This window comes from Cebus imitator, unplaced genomic scaffold, assembly GCF_001604975.1.
Source record: "Cebus imitator isolate Cc_AM_T3 unplaced genomic scaffold, Cebus_imitator-1.0 Scaffold2, whole genome shotgun sequence".
Classification (NCBI taxonomy): domain Eukaryota; kingdom Metazoa; phylum Chordata; class Mammalia; order Primates; family Cebidae; genus Cebus; species Cebus imitator.
Genome location: NW_016107317.1, coordinates 8,368,798 through 8,385,335, shown reverse-complemented (window position 1 = coordinate 8,385,335; position 16,538 = coordinate 8,368,798). Strand labels below are relative to the sequence as shown.

At 34.1% G+C, this 16,538-nt stretch overlaps 1 protein-coding gene and 1 non-coding gene across 3 annotated transcripts in view; both read right to left on the bottom strand.

Moving 5' to 3' along the window:
* Nucleotides 1-16,538, bottom strand: part of PDE3A (phosphodiesterase 3A) — a 316,106-nt gene that overhangs the window by 168,289 nt on the left and 131,279 nt on the right. The window lies entirely within an intron of this gene.
* On the bottom strand, nt 12,886-12,989 carry LOC119471565. The gene has a single exon (XR_005200635.1). It is a non-coding gene; the product is annotated as a small nucleolar RNA U13 (small nucleolar RNA).

The window sequence follows — 16,538 nt, the reverse complement described above, 5'->3', positions numbered from 1 at the left end:
CATCCCCCCACCAGTAGCCCCCTGCAGTTTTCCCTGCTATGAACATATTAGTATGATACATTCATTGTAACTAAAGAACCATAGTGACATATTATTACATAGAACCAACATTTTACTCAGATGTACTTAGTTTTTAGCTATTGTCTTTTTTCTGTTCCAGGACCTTATCTAGGATGTTACAATACATTTGGTCTTTATGTCTCCTCAGGTTCCTACTGACTGACAGTTTTTCCTGACTTTGTTTTTGATGACTTTGATAGTTTTAATGCTCACCATGTATATTGCAGAATATCCCTCAAATAGGTTTGTCTGAATTGTTTTTCATAAGATGGAGTTATGGATTAGGGGGAAGACAACCATATAGGCAAACTGGTATCCTAATCACATTACATTATAGGTCTGTACTGTCAACATGATTTATTGTGATGGTCACCTTGATCATCTGGCTGAGGTGGTGTTTGTAAGGTTTCTCCAATGTAGAGTCTCTCTTTGTCTTTGCCCATTTCTCTCCTGTACTCTTTGAAAGGAACTACTGTGAGTAATCCACACTTAAGGAATGGGGTGTTATACTATACATCATTAAGGGGGACAATATCCACATAAACTACTTGGAATTCTATTACATGAGACATGCTATTTAGCCCATCTATTTATTTTTAATCATTTCTACTAGTATGGGATCATGAATATTTATTTTATACTTTGGGCTATAATCTAATACTACCTTATTCATTTTGTTTCTTAAGCTGTTTAGCCATTGGGAACTCTTTCAGTTGGCTTCTGTGTCCAATTCACATACTACCATCATTGTGTGTGTTTGTGTGTGTGGTGTGTGTGTGTGTGTGTGTGTGTGTGTGTGTATTTCCTAATTTATGGGCAATAAAAGATACTCCAAACTTTTCTTGTATATTCCTGAACCATTCCTAGGATAAGTCACTTTTTCACAGATCTCTGATTCCTTTAATTTGCAAAAATATTAGAAATCATGAACCCAGGGCTGGGTATGATCCTTACTACTGGAGCGTACTACACTCCAGTTTATAGAGCAAGGAAATATATGTGCATAAACTAACCTCTGGTTTCATATCTATCCATCTGTATCAACATGAAGCCTTTTGAAAATTTTTGATGCCATCAACTAAACTGAAAATGTTTTTCCCAAACTGGCAACACCTAGTCAAGTAGATCTCATTTTTCAATCAATGGTGACTTAGATTTTGCACTGGAACAGTAACAGAGTCTTTTTCTTCATGTGGCTGCCTGGGTGACTCACAACTGAAGTGGTTTGGTAGACTCCACTGTGCACTTCATTTTTGGGCACTTTTTCTAGTCTTAACACAGAAAATGGCACATGGCAATATTCATAAGCTTTTTTTAGCAAATGAATGAAGGAGAAGACACATAAATAAGATGTATGACCTTCCTTCCTCTTCACTCTCAGAAAATGCTTTCCTTCTTAATTTATAGAAGAAACAGAGGACATGTTATGGAATCTTCCTGAACTTCAGGCCCTGCTTCCTAAAAACCTACCTGCACCATATCTGTATCTTCTATTTCTATAGAGGAAACAGTATTCATCTTCACTCCATGTTAACAGATCCATCTGGGGGTTACACTCCTTTTTCCTGCCTTTTCCAATATATAGTTTCATCAATCTTTTGCCTAATATCTCCTGTGTCTTCACCTTCTCCATCTCAGCCCTCAATTTGCCTTCAGTATACAAACTCAAGTCCCTCTCTTTTTGCAAATATCGATTTTTATCTCCCAAACCACTTCCCGCTCCTTCTCTCTTTTTCTATTTTTCTTCATATGTCAGAATTCTGAACTGCCTTCCATTTCTCTACCGTACTATCTGGCTTCCACCTCTAATTAAACATAGCCAATTTACACCTAGTTTGCTAACTCTAGTGGAATTTATTTTAATTGATCTAACATATCACACACCAACAGAAAAGAATATACATTATTCAATTAAACTGGCTGACAAATTTGTACAGCAATTTAGGGAAAAAAACACAATTTGCTTATTATATGCAAACTACCATTTGTATAACTGAATTCCAAAAGTATTCAAGAACTATGTTAAAAATCAGTTAAATGAAAAAGTTTAGAAGAAAATACTGACAAAATGTGTTGCTAAGCTGATTTTAGAACTTTTAAAATGAAATAATGTCTACCACAAAATGATTAAAAATTTCCATTTCAAAACTATATTAAATGTATGTAAAGCAACACGTTTGAAATGCTTTATTACATAAAGTAAATATTAATATTTAAAATGTAAATGAGCAGACAATTCATGAGAAAAAATACAAATGGCTAGACAACATAAAATGTTCAACTTTTATAGCAAATAACCAATTTTTTTACCTAACAAATTTAAGAGTCAGTTAAATATCTTCCCCAATTCTAGTAAGTATGAATTAAAAAACCAGCATTATTTATGGTTTCTAGAGAATGGTAAAAATATATATGATTTTCATTTTGTGTTTATTTCTAGATTTTCTAAGTGGCACTAAACAGATGAAAAGACATTTAACAACCAGAAGGAAACATCTAGTAACAAAAATAAAAAAATAATAATAATAACAGAGGCTACAATAGATATTATAAAACAAAAAAGTAGGCAGAGCTACCTGCTGGGATTTTTATAGTGCCAAAAAGACCCTTTTAAAATAGTTTTTCTACATCTTATTAATATGTTTTTATTGAAATTACTCTTTAAAAATTAAGATATAAAAACAAACACTTCTAGGGTAAATAGTTCTCACTAGACAAAAATAATAGATTGCTTCTGGAAAAGAGGTTTTAATAAGGGCAACAGAAACTAATGTAGGGGTGCCCAGAAGACAGAAAGTGAACATTCTGTAAGAGGAAAAATGGGTGGTGAGCTAGAAGCCCAGAACACAAAAGGAAAGGCTTTGCCCAACACCTAAAAAACTAGACACTTTAAAAGTCCCTTGTCCAGAATATCATGCTATGGGTCCTGTTTAATAAAGGCAACAGCTGTGGACACAGATGTGGTGTTTCCTTCTGTGATCCAAGCCAAGGCTCCACTGGATAGAAGCAGATTAATATAGCTCTAATGGTGGCAGATTAGATATTTGGCCCGTTTGTTAGACATAACTGAATCTGCGTTTCTGAGAACAGCTCTTGATGACGCACAATGTCACAAATCCAGCATAAGAAGGGCAGTTTGAAATATGGTGACAGAATACACATGTTAGTGAGTGAAAAATGCCAGCTACATATGAGAAATACTTACATCAACAAATTATAATGAAATTTTGTTTTCATTTAAAGATATAATTCCTTATCTTGTAAGAATGGCCTCCCCAATAATAAAACTAATACTCACATGTATGGACTTTTCATGCTTAAGAAACAAGTACTGGAGAACAAATTCAAAAACATAGAAACCCAGATTTTTTTTTTTTTTGATATCAACTACTTGGTTAATTATTTCAAGTATTCGAGCTCACAAAAAGTCTGAGAAATTGATCACTACAATGAGCTTTTTTATGTGACAGAAAAAGGAACTGATCACAGGTGGTACAATTGCAAAGCTACCACAATATTCTAACTGCAATCTAGGTTGCTTTCAAGTTGTTTGCCAAATTTCAAACTGGCTACTCTAAAAGATATGTCTAAATGGATTAATTTTTTTTCATATATATAAAATTGCACTTTAGGTTCTGGGGTACATGTGAAGCACATGCAGGATTGTTGCACAGGTACATACATGGCAATGTGGTTTGCTGCCTCCATCCCCATCACCTATATCTGGCATTACTCCCCATGTTATCCCTCCCCAACTCCCCACCCCCCACTGTCCCTCTCGTAGTACCCCCCCACAGACCTCAGTGTGTGATGCTCCCCTCCTATGTCCATGTGTTCTCGTTGTTCAACACCCACCTATGAGTGAGAACATGCACTGTTTGATTTTCTTTTCTTGTGTCAGTTTGCTGAGAATGATGGTTTCCAGCTTCATCCATGTCCCTAACAAAGGACACAAACTCATTGTTTTTTATGGCTGCATAGTATTCCAAGGTGTATATGTGCCACATTTTCCCCGTCCAGTCTATCATCAGTGAGCATCTGGGTTGGTTCCAAGTCTTTGCTATTGTAAACAGTGCTGAAATGAACATACGTGTGCATTTATAATAGAATGATTTAAAATCCTTTGGATATATACCCTGTAATGGGATTGCTGGGTCAAATGGAATTTCTATTTCTAGATCCTTGAGGAAGCGCCACACTCTCTTCCACAATGGTTGAACTAATGTACACTTCCACCAATAGTGTAAAAGTGTTCCTATTTCTTCACATCCTCTCCAGCATCTGTTGTCTCCAGATTTTTTAATGATCACCATTCTAACTGGTGTGAGGTGGTATCTCAATGTAGTTTTGATTTGCATTTCTCTAATGGCCAGCGATGATGAGCATTTTTTCATATGTTTGTTGGCCTCATGTATGTCTTCTTTGAAAAGTGTCTGTTCATATCCTTTGTCCACTTTTGAATGGGTTTTTTTCTTGTAAATCTGTTGATTCCTCTTAAATAAGCAATATTGCATGAAATGAAAGAACTCTAAGAACACATTTTTCTAATCAAATTGCGGTTTACCCAAATCATTCCACAAATATTTATTGAGCAACTATTAATTGCCCGACACTGTTCTAGATGCTTGGGAAATATCAGTAGACAAAACTGAAACACACACACACATACACACACAAACAGCTAACATTGTAGAGCTCACATTCAAGTGAAAAAATTAAAAAATATGTGAGTAAATTTTAGCAGGTGTTAGAAGATAAGTCTTTTAGAGTATGATAAAGAGGGCTGGTATGAAGGAGGGTGGGGTTTCCATTTGAAATGGGAGTCCTCCATGAGGGATCAGGCATACAGATGTTGCATTTAATCAAAGACATGAAGACACAGGCAGAGAGGAAGTGAGCTATGGGGATAACTGCGGAGAAAGCGGTCCAGGCAAAGAAAACAGCCAGCACAATGAGAATGTGCCTGGCATGCAAAAAGAATGGTAAGGATAAGTATAGCTGCATCAGAGTAAGTGAGGAGAAAGGTAATGAGAGATGAGGTAATCACAAAGAAAAAAGAGCCCAATTGCACGGGCCATGTAGGCAATTGTAAGGTCTAACATGGGAACCACTGGGGGGTTTTGAGCAGAGCATTGACATTAACTGATTCAGGTTCTGAAAGGATCACTCAAGCAAATATGTTGTGGATAGATAGTGAGGGAAAGGTGGATGCCAAAAGAACTGCTACGAGGTTTCTGTAGTAATCAGGGCTAGGCGTTATGCTAGCCTACTAGAGTTATAGCAGTAGAGATGGTAAGAAATGCCAGATTCTGGATTATCCTGCAAGGAGGACTAATGATAAATTGGAGGTGAGGTGTAAGAGAGAAAGGGGAGTCAGGGATGCCTTCAGGATTTCTGACAGAGGAACTGAAAGGCTGGAGTTGCCATATTATAACGCATGGAGCAGATTTGGAGGCAATAATTGGAAGAGTATGAGATGTCTATTAGATATCTAAGTCAAGAAGCCAATTATTGCAACTGGATATATGAGCGTGGAATTCAGAAGAGGGGAAATTGTTGATATAAACTTAGGAGTTATCTACCTGCCATTTAATTTCTAGTTAATAGATCAAGGGATGTAAAGCATTCATTGGTCAATTAATATACGTCATACACAATGTCATGCACTTTCAAATAGCTTGTCATTTACTTCTTTATAACTTCCTTGTAAAAACTCCTAGTATTTACAGACTTGAACTTTCTAGGGACTAATAAATTAAATTTAGAAAGCCTAAGAAACTCTCTGTGGCTAACCAACTTCCTTTATGGCAATTAATTTTAGAAGAGGCAGAACTTGGACACATATGCAAGTTTTTCCAATAGCTATACAGTATAGTCTCTCAAAGGCCCAATACAAACAGAAATGTAGCTTATATTCTGGCTTCTGGGATGATGGGGAAAAAAGAAATCTAAGAAGTGAATACAGAACTGTGCAATTACCCCCTAGTATCATAATAAATACCCTTTATGTGAATTAAGTTTAAAACTAAATTTAATAACCTTTTATAAAGAATGAAAACATACGTGGCCTTTTAAATTTTGAACCAAAATGTTTAAAACATTTTATGGTTTTATTTACTAAATAAGTAATCTTCTTGAAAAATTACCTGTTTCTCACAAGATATTTTATTCTGATGACAAATATGAGCTAAATTGTGTACCTATGTGAAACATTAAGTAATCAATTTCTCCAAAACACACATAAAAATAATGGATTAACATGATGCCATATTTTTAAAAAACAAATAGAATTCTCTCTCTTACCAAATACTCATCCTTTAAAGTTTTATATGTTACTTCTCTTATCCATTTTAAGTATATTCATAAGTACACAAGATGCACATCCTAGACAATTAACCAGGCTAAAGTATCAACATCATTTCTGAAGGTATGTATGAACCAAATTCTCAATTCTACTATGAAATTGGAAATGACTACAAAATATGCCAAGCTTGAGAAAAAAATACAACTATAAGATTTCTTATTACAAACTAACCTACATATGTTATTATGACAAAAAAATCTTGTGAAATATTTCTTTCATAAGATGATTAATAAAAATGTTTCATGTGCTCATTCAGGCATTAAACGCCCAACACTATAGCCTCTATTCTCTGTTTTTGGGGGAAAGATGCAGAAAAGACTTTCAAAATTATGCAGAATGTTATATTGGAATGAAATACTGTGTGTATAATGCATATTATAGAAACAATATATATGAAACACATGTTTTTAAAATTTACAGCATAATTTTCAAGGAAACAATTTGAGGTGTTAATTTTCATGTGTTATGGTTTTATAGGTGAGGTTAGCTCAAAGAATAAACATTGAGTTAGCATTAACATTTACAAAATAAATTTTTGGAGAACACATTTGTTTAACCTGCTATACACATAAACACACACACACACACACACATACACACACACACACCCTCTTTTTAGAGTTCCCATAGCTCCTTGATACCAATATATATTATTTAGCATATTTTAATACTTATTAAATATTTTACAAATTAATAACACTATCCACTGAAACCCGCTGTGTTTCCTAGAAACCAGTGACATTAGCAGACACTGGAATATGTGTTTTGGGGGCACTAACCAAAGGACTTGGTGCCGTATTGTCTTATACAACCAGAGTAACTCCACGTATATTTGTTTTATATATGGCAGCTCAATGCAATATTTTCTTGCAAAACGCCTTCTGTCACAGAATAACTTGGAAAACCATTGCCCTGAAGACTTCCTCATTAAAAATATATTTAAAATTATTTAGGTATTAAAGTTTCACATTTATGTAACAGAACTATGGAAAGAAGAGTGAGACCATCAACTGGCACTTGCACTAATATTACCATTCAAAAAAAGAAATGGCATAATAAATCTTTGTCTAATTTACCATAAAGTTTAACATTTGAGGGAATATTAGGTACGATTTTATTAAACACTAAGTTCTTTTCAGTAATGTGCAAAGATTTACCATGGTGCATGTTTACATTAAAGTAAATAAAACACTTCAGTACAAAAGCCCCCCACTTGAGAAGACTTAGAAAGGTATGCTGTATAGAAAGACAGCTCTATACTTTATAGAACATTTTTCATTGTGATCTTATTAGTCTAGCAGTTGAATAAGACAGATTGAATGATCATATGCAATCTGCAGATGAGAAAATGAGGGACAGTGACAAACAAAAATGATTCATAAGAGCTTTCATAGTTAGCAGTAGGAGAAAAGGAGACTCCTAGGTCAAGTTCCAAAAAATTGACCATGTACCACACACAACCATGTCATTGTCTGATGACCTAATGCATTATGAATTTACTGTATCAGGATCTCAAGTAATAGGCCATAAATAAAGGACTATAGAAAGCAATTGCTGGTTACACATTTGGAATGAAATCTAAACTTAAAGAATGGAGCACTTCTTTTTGAGCTAAAATCTCAGACAGGTTTGGCCTAAGCACTTGTATTTGCTAAGCAAGAAGCAACTTCCCTGTATAATTACAAGGAAAAGACCTCTGATGTTTTTCTTTCAGCTGCTAGCATACCTCAGAGTCCTAGGCAGAAAAATAGCCCTCAAAGATGTCCATGTCCTAATCCCTAGAATTCGTGAATATGTTACAGTACATGGCAAAAGTGACTTGGCAGATGTGATTAAGCATGATGAGTTAGAGTGATGATCCTGATTATCTGGGTGGGCCCAATGTTACCAGAAGGCACTTATAAGAAGAGGCAGGAGGACCAGAGTTATTAGTAAGAGATATGAAGATGGCAGAAATTACAGTGATGTGATGTGAGAAGGAATCAACTCACCTTTGCCAGCTTTGAAAGTGGACAAAGGGGGTCACAAGCCAAGGAACTTGGGCAGCCTCTAGAAGCTAGAAAAGGCAAGGAAACAGATCCCTCTCAGATACTTGAGAAAGGAATGCAACTGTGCCAGCACCTTGATTTTAGCACCGTGTGGTCCATGTCAGACTTCTGACCCACAGGTCTGTGTAGTTATATAGAATTATAAAATTAATAAATTTGTGGTTTTAATGCCATTAAAGTTTACAGTGATTTGTAATAACAGCAATAGAAAACTAATATAGTTCTCTTAGAAGAACATGATCTCTTTAATAGATGAAGAGATATTTTAAAAAGTTTTCAAGAAATATTCACTTAAAGTCTAAGATGTATCAGACTCCAACATTTCAGATTAAAGAAAACTAAGACATGCTCCCTGTGGTCAGGAGTGAATAGTTTTTTCAGATACGTGAACCGGATTGTGTATACATGTTACATGTAGATACACACATTTATCTGTGTGCAGGATGACAACAGAGTGATAGGAGAAGAAAAAGGAAAATAAAGGAAAAGAGATTTTAGAAATCACTAAGCTAACTGTACAAATGAGGAAACTAATCCAGTCTGGCATTCATAAAGTTTAACGTCCACTTGCCCAGATATAACTAGTACTTCTTTTGCTGAATTAACAAAATGAAGTCTTTCTCAGATTCTAATACGAACAATCTCTAAATTTGGATTATGAATCAATCAGCCCTAGATGATTCTGAAGACAATCAGTTGTCATGGTATTTTCTTCTCCAACAAAAAATTTTAGGCTAAGCAATTGATTCATATTTTCTAATTCTAACAGTAAATTACAGATTCTATTACATTTGAAAACTACAATTTAACAACGATGCACCTTAGGATGGTTTATAAATTCTAATGAATATGAAAAATGATGTATATTTTAAAATTAGTACCGAAAATAAGCAAATTCTCTATTATACAGAGAAATGTATTGATACAGTGGTTATGACATAATAATATACATCTGGAAAACTTTGGTTTTTTAATAATACTATTACATCTGACTTTAGTCTCAAAAAATAGAAATTCAAATTAGATGACTCTATATAATAGAGGATTATTAATATGCATCTATATAATTTATATGTCTGGACATTACCCATGTCTTCTTCTGAATGGTTTCTGACTGATGGAATTTTTCTATTGTGGTTAGAAAATCGAAGAGGAGGAGAAAAAAGCATTTTATCTTGAATTTTTTTTTTCCGCAGAGTGTCAACCTCTGTAGCTGAATTTGGAACCTTCTTATATCAAATATCTATTACAGATAAAAGTATAGTCTTTCTGTGGAATACCTGTTAGGTCTGGGCATCAGAAACACTAGATTGATGAATATTTAATATTAATTGGCATTATAAACTAGTACAGAAACCAAATTTCTTATTAGTATTATCGAGTATTCTAAACTAGCATAACAACCTCATAAACTTCATGTATCAGCTGTGGTGAACTAAGGAGTTCTAAATACATGAAGTTTGGGGAAAAAATACTATGGTGATACTATAGAAAATAGTGGATTAAATGCCTATACAATTTATATGACAGGGACTAAATGGTCATGATGACAATGACAATGACAGCTATAACAGTTTTCCTTGTGCGAGGCTCTGTGATACAAGATCTCATTTAGGCTTCACAATAATCCAATGGATACGCATCATCTCCATTTACAGTTGAAGAGAATGACTAGGAGGATTAAGTATCTTTCACAAAGGGACACAGCTAGTAAGTGATACAGCTAAAATTCAAACTCTAGCCAAAACCATGTCTGTCCAGCTCCCAAACCACACTTCTTAACCATCTTCTATTGGCAAGAGTGAATGTCCCAAACCGTCCCGAAGGACTGAACTGTGTCTGGTATTTATTTCCTCAATTCATAGTACAGAATATTGAGGAACTCAATTAACCATTAGTTTCCTTTATAAATAGTCTTAGTTTCCTTGATATAAACTGGATAGATTGGATTATACTAAAAGTTCTTTTTACCTCTACGGTCATCCATTTTTCAGTCATGTATTCCATAGACAAATACACATGCATTCCCTTTGCCAGACCTGCTCTAAATGAACCAAGCAGGGAAAGTCCCTGACCTGATCTCACTCTAGTGAGGAAGACAGACTATAAACAAACATTTTTGGGGTGGACTACTTCAGTAAAGGTATTTCTGGCAAAGGACATTTAAATTATCATGAATAAAATGATGTAGTCATAGGCATATATCCTAGTGGAAGAGTTTTCTAGATAGGGGGGATTCATTCCAATGGCTCCTTTAAAGTCTAACCACACTGGACATCCTTTTGACTAAATGTATTTTTCTATATGATTATGGGATTCACACCTTAAGTGATACATTTTAGATGATAAAAAGAAGTTGGAAGTGATCATTAGCATTCAGCTGAACCTTAACTCTTTCTTAGACCTGCTAATCTATAAAGTGAAAATCTGCCATTTGGGATGGAGTCAAACACGTGATTCAACAGGAAGTACCAAACTACTAACAGTAATTCATACAAAATATATCTAAGGTATTATATTTCGTGAGGCTATAGTGCCTCACAAAATATATGTGATTATCTTTTGAATTAATATTGCTCTGTGAAGTATCATTTGTAAATTAATGAACAACTGTTTGTATTCCCCAGTGCTTCAAAGTTCATTCAAATGAATTGGAAAGCTTAACAAATACAGAGTTTATAGAAATCAGAATGAATCTATATGTATTTAATATCATATCAGGATGTATTGCATAAAGTGAGGTGTTATTTAGCATAAGACTGGAGTAATGACAGCTTACTGTGCTAAATTTGATACATCAAAAGCATAATGCAATCATTTCTGTTACTGTTATGTTCTCAAAATCTAGCACCCTTTGTTGATTTTATGACCATGGCATCAAACTAACTAGAATTTTGTAAAGTAGTCTGGAATGATCACTTAGAGTATTTACAATCACTACAAAATAGCTTCATTTTTTTATAAGTACTCATTAAATGAACAGAAAGCAACTCTTTTGGTATGATTTGGTAGGCAAATAAGCAAACAAAATTTCACTACTTCACTCTATGAATAATTTCACATCATGTCTAGTGAAGTAAACAGAAAGTTTTACTTCATTTAAATAACCAAAATGTTGGCACAAACCAGGCTGTGGGAATAATTTTATTCCTATTTCGAGTAGTAATATTGCATATAACTAGTTTAAATGCTCAATCATGTATGCTTCCATTATCTTAATTCTATATATAAATGTATTCACTTAGCAGTTTTCAGGCGATAAAAAAAAATCTGACTTGATGCTGAGGTTGCATGGATTATGGTGCTGTAGAGATTTATGTTTAAATAGATGAGGAAAATCCTTTGACTTAAAAATATTTTTCCTTTTCTTAATTAATTATTCTAGACGTTTCATAAGCCCAAAGAGAAAAGTAGTACAACTCCTGGTTCACAGGACTGAGAGAACCTAGTATTAGGAGAAAACATTTGTAGGTTTGAACCATGAATCCATGTTAATATTTATTTTCTTGTTTATCTGTAATACTTATAAATTCTCTATGGTGAAAGAATAAAAGCCCTGGGCGGTTGCAGTGGCTCATGCCTATAATCCTAGCATTTTGGGAGGCATAGGCAGGCAGACTGCTTGAGCTCAGGAGTTCAGGACCAGCCTAAGCAACATGATGACCCTTAATCTCTACTAAAAATACAAAATTAGCTGGCATAGTAGCATACACCTATCATCCCAGCTATGTGGGGGGCTGAGTCAGGATGATTACTTGGACCGAGGAGGTCAAGTCTGCAGTGAACCGAGATGGCACCACTGCACTCTAGCTTGGGCAACAAAGCAAGACCCTGTCTCAAAAAAAAAAAAAAAAAAGAATGAAAGCCTCTTACACATCCATCAATATTTTAAAAATTAGATAAGTAAAGCCCTGCAGCAAGATGCAATATACATATTTTTAAAACAATTTGAGGAACATATTTGATTAAACTACTTCTTTATAGATTCTGCTTAGCAACTTGGCTGAAGAATGGCCCAAATAACAAACGTAGAAAAAAAATCCTGAAGAAAGAAAAGAAAAAATTTTAGAGGATATCACATGGAAAAAATATTTGAAGTAAAAAAAGACTGCATAACTAAGTTTAGATGTATGAATTGTTCTTCAGTAATATAGGCAAATATTCTCTTCAGAGTATAATCATTTTTCCTTTTTAACAGTATATACAAAATGCTTTCTATGTGAGCATCAAAATATATTGCCATCAGTTAAAAAATAACAGACAATATTCCAAATAAGATAAAATGCACTAAATTTAAATTAGAACATTTTGCTCATGATGTATTCTACTTTAACATATATAATATGATATCTGAGCTCTCTTTTCAAGAACACCCTTGACTTACAGGAAAACTCTTTTTTTTTTTTTTTTTCGGATCAGATGGGTAATGTGCCAACATCATAACAAGGTTCAAGCGTGGCACATCTCACACAAGCATGTGAACACCCGATCATCATGCTCATGAACCACAAAAAGATCATGGAAAACGTTTAGCTGTCTCCCTATACATTGATTTGGATCCCATTTTGATTTAAATATTCTCATCAAAAGTAATAACTAAGAATTTTGAGTAAGAGAATTTTTGTGAATTTCATCATAGTGAAAAGAAACTCTGGCAACCTAGACAGGAGGCACAGGCTCACTTTTACAGAAGTGAAGGAGATACAATTTAGTACGGTGATTAAGCTTGTGTTTGAAGGTAGGCTTCACTGGTGCCCTCAGCAAGTCATTTAATCTTATTAAACTCAACTCTTATCTGCAAAATCAAAATAATAGTATGAAACAGGTGGGGTTGTGAGGATTAACAAGTGCATATGTAAAATGCTCCATATATATATTTGACCATCCTACCACTCAGAATGTGTTTCATGCTGTTAATTACAATAAAGGCACTAGTAATATGAGCTGAGAAAATATATTAGGTTATATGCATTTGCCAAACTAATTGAACTGTGCACTTAAGATTTGTGTATTACTGCATACAAACTGTACTTCAACAAAATAACAAGAAAATTGAATATATGTGAAGGTAGCAGAATGGGGATGGAGAGAGAGGAAACGTACACTACTTGGATCACATTATTACTGGGTCTTACTAACTTAAACAAGGTTAATAGGAATAATCTGTTTGAAAATGTCTTTGCATTATTAGTCTAATTACATGAATACTCACAGTTGACTCTCAAATATATTTTATGTCATAAAAATCAATTTGTTAATCTCATTTTTGTTATTCTAAATTCTAAAACAGACACAAGGAACAACCTTGTACAATCCACAGTGTAATCAGCATCATTGTGAAAGTCTCTTTATTCATTGCATATATCTAACCATTTTGTAAGCGTCCATGGAAATGACATACAAAGATGACTAAAGATTAATAATTTCAAACAAGTCCACAGTAGCCAATAAGAAGCTACTGCACATTAGGCACAACATTAAGCATTTTACAAGTATTTCCTCTTATAATCTACCCAACAATTCTACAGGATTATGGTCTTCAATCTACCATATAAAGGTGAAACTGTCAAATCGTTAGATTAATTGTCCAAGGTCACAGAGTTGCTGATGTCAGAGCACAGAACAGGACCCCTCTCAAACTCCACAGGCTACAATTTTTTTAAAATCCTTTTTAATTTTTAAGTAACTACTTTCCACAGGCCCAAAAGCACAAAAACACCTGCGTGTAACAATTTTCTACCAAAAAGTATAACATACATGTGATCACTGGTCCTTCTCTTTCATGACAATGTCAGGCATCAATCACTTTACATTCTTGCCTTTAATGCTGTTCCTTTTTGCATCCATACTGGGGAGGCAGGAGAGAGGAAGGAGGGGGACAGGAAGAAGGAAGGAAAGAAACCATAGGAAGAAAAAAGAAAAACAGGACAAGAAATATTTACATCATTGTAATCTTTATCCACGAAAAAATGTTCAATTTTATAGGTTCTACCTGTAAGAGATAGGTTCTACCTGTAAGACAAAGCTTGAAGAAGTAAAAGCCTTTTTAAAAACTTATTTTGAAAACTTCTGAGATACAGAAAAGAATAACAGAATACAGTCATCTCTTGATATCCCTGGCAGATTAGTTCCAGGACCCTGTAGATAACAAAATTGAGGGATGCTGGTACCTGATATAAAATGGTACAGTATTTGCACATTCTCCTGTTCACTTTAAATCATCTACAGATTACTTATAAGACCTGATCCAATGTAAATATTATGTAAATAGTTGGTATAGTCTGTTGTCTAGTGAATAATGATTTTTTTTAAAGTGTGTACTTGTTCAGTTTCAGACTTGTTCAGTTCAATCACTTTTTTTCTTGAATATTTTCCCTCTGAGGTTGGTTGAATTTATGGATGCAGAACCTAGGGGTAAAGACGGCTGACTATACAGAGTTCCTACATTTCCTTCAGTCAGAGGGGCCTTATATTTTAATCTACAAGCTCTACAATGCCCACCAATCTATGAGACTTGGGTATTTCATATTATTTAACACTAGGGTAAATTTTCCTTTAACAACATAAGCATAGTTACCAGTCTATATTACAAATATTATAGTGGAAAAAGTTTGATATGGATAAATGGAAAAACAGTAGGATATAGTTTGATGATTTTTCTAGCCAGTGTTCCTTTTAGCCTACCATATAACACTACTAAATCTTTTCTGCTGTAACACGTTTCTGCATAGTTAATTAGCTCATACTCAATTGGTAAACAGTGGGATAGCAAAAGATATACGGACTTACATGAGTTCCTTCCCCCTCCCTGCCACCTGGTTAATGTTTAATCACCAAATCACAGCAGGAGAATATAAAGTATATGAACAGAATTGAACAGACCAGGGCAAAGAGTAATATACAGAGTAATCCATAATGCCCATTTACATCCACAGTATTATTCTTTGTTCTGTTTGACCAAAAAGTCTCTATTGAAAATACCCAAGGTTTGCTTTTTCTGATTTTGATGCATTTTGCATTTGCCACCCTTTCAACTCTTCTTTTCATCTCTTTTGAACAATCCGCCTTCATCTTTTCTTTTTCTATGATTAGGTTTATATTGACTCTATCAGTTATTTATTTATTTATTTGTTGGTACTAACGTATCTTCCTAATGCCACTAGTTTTTTGGCTGGAATTGTTATTTTTTCTCATGGTCATGTTTTTTGTTTGTTTGCTTGTTTTAGGGCACAATTTGCAGAACTTATGTTTTTCAAAAACTCATATATCACATTACAGCGGAAACACCTGTCCAAGACTTTATCTTGTTAACATTAAAATAGAGGAGGCTTTTAGATTAGAGCCCTCTATTCAGTGAAGAGATTATAAAGAACTTACTAAATTTCAAATAATCAGTTTACATATAATTATGATTTAAATATAAATTATAAGTTCATATAAGAATTGTAATAAATTATAAAAATTACTATCTGTTCTATACATTTTTCAAATGAGATTAAGTTGTATTTCTGGGGTTGACAACTATAAAGTATTTAATCAGTTGTATCAGAATCACATTAAGTTGTTTTTGGTTTAAATCTTATGAGGATGTTTCCTAAATAATTACATCCTCCTTATGGCACAACTAGTTGGAGTTTTCATCAAAGTGACTTGATAGTCTTCTCAAGAAGAAGCATCTAATAATATAGCTTCCATTATAGAAGAAGTGCCCACCTTAACACGTAACAAACATCCATGATAACACTGAAACTTTCAGATAATACGGCAAGTGGAATTCAAGTACAAGGCTTCCTCATGAAACTTTTCTTACATTTCCTGAGTACTTCTCCCTGCTCAGGGCATAACAAGTAAGATAAAGGATTCTACTCTGGAACCTGTTCAACTTTCTCTGTCACTTTCATATAGTATATATTTATTTGTCATCCTATATTTTAAAAATCCTGCAGTCATGGTTGAAGACTTTTCTCTTTGAGCACAAAGCCCATGTCCATTAGATCTTGAAGCTAAAGTTCAGTACCAGTACCTTTTCTATCCAACATGACAAAGCAAAGCAAACTCTGAAAAAG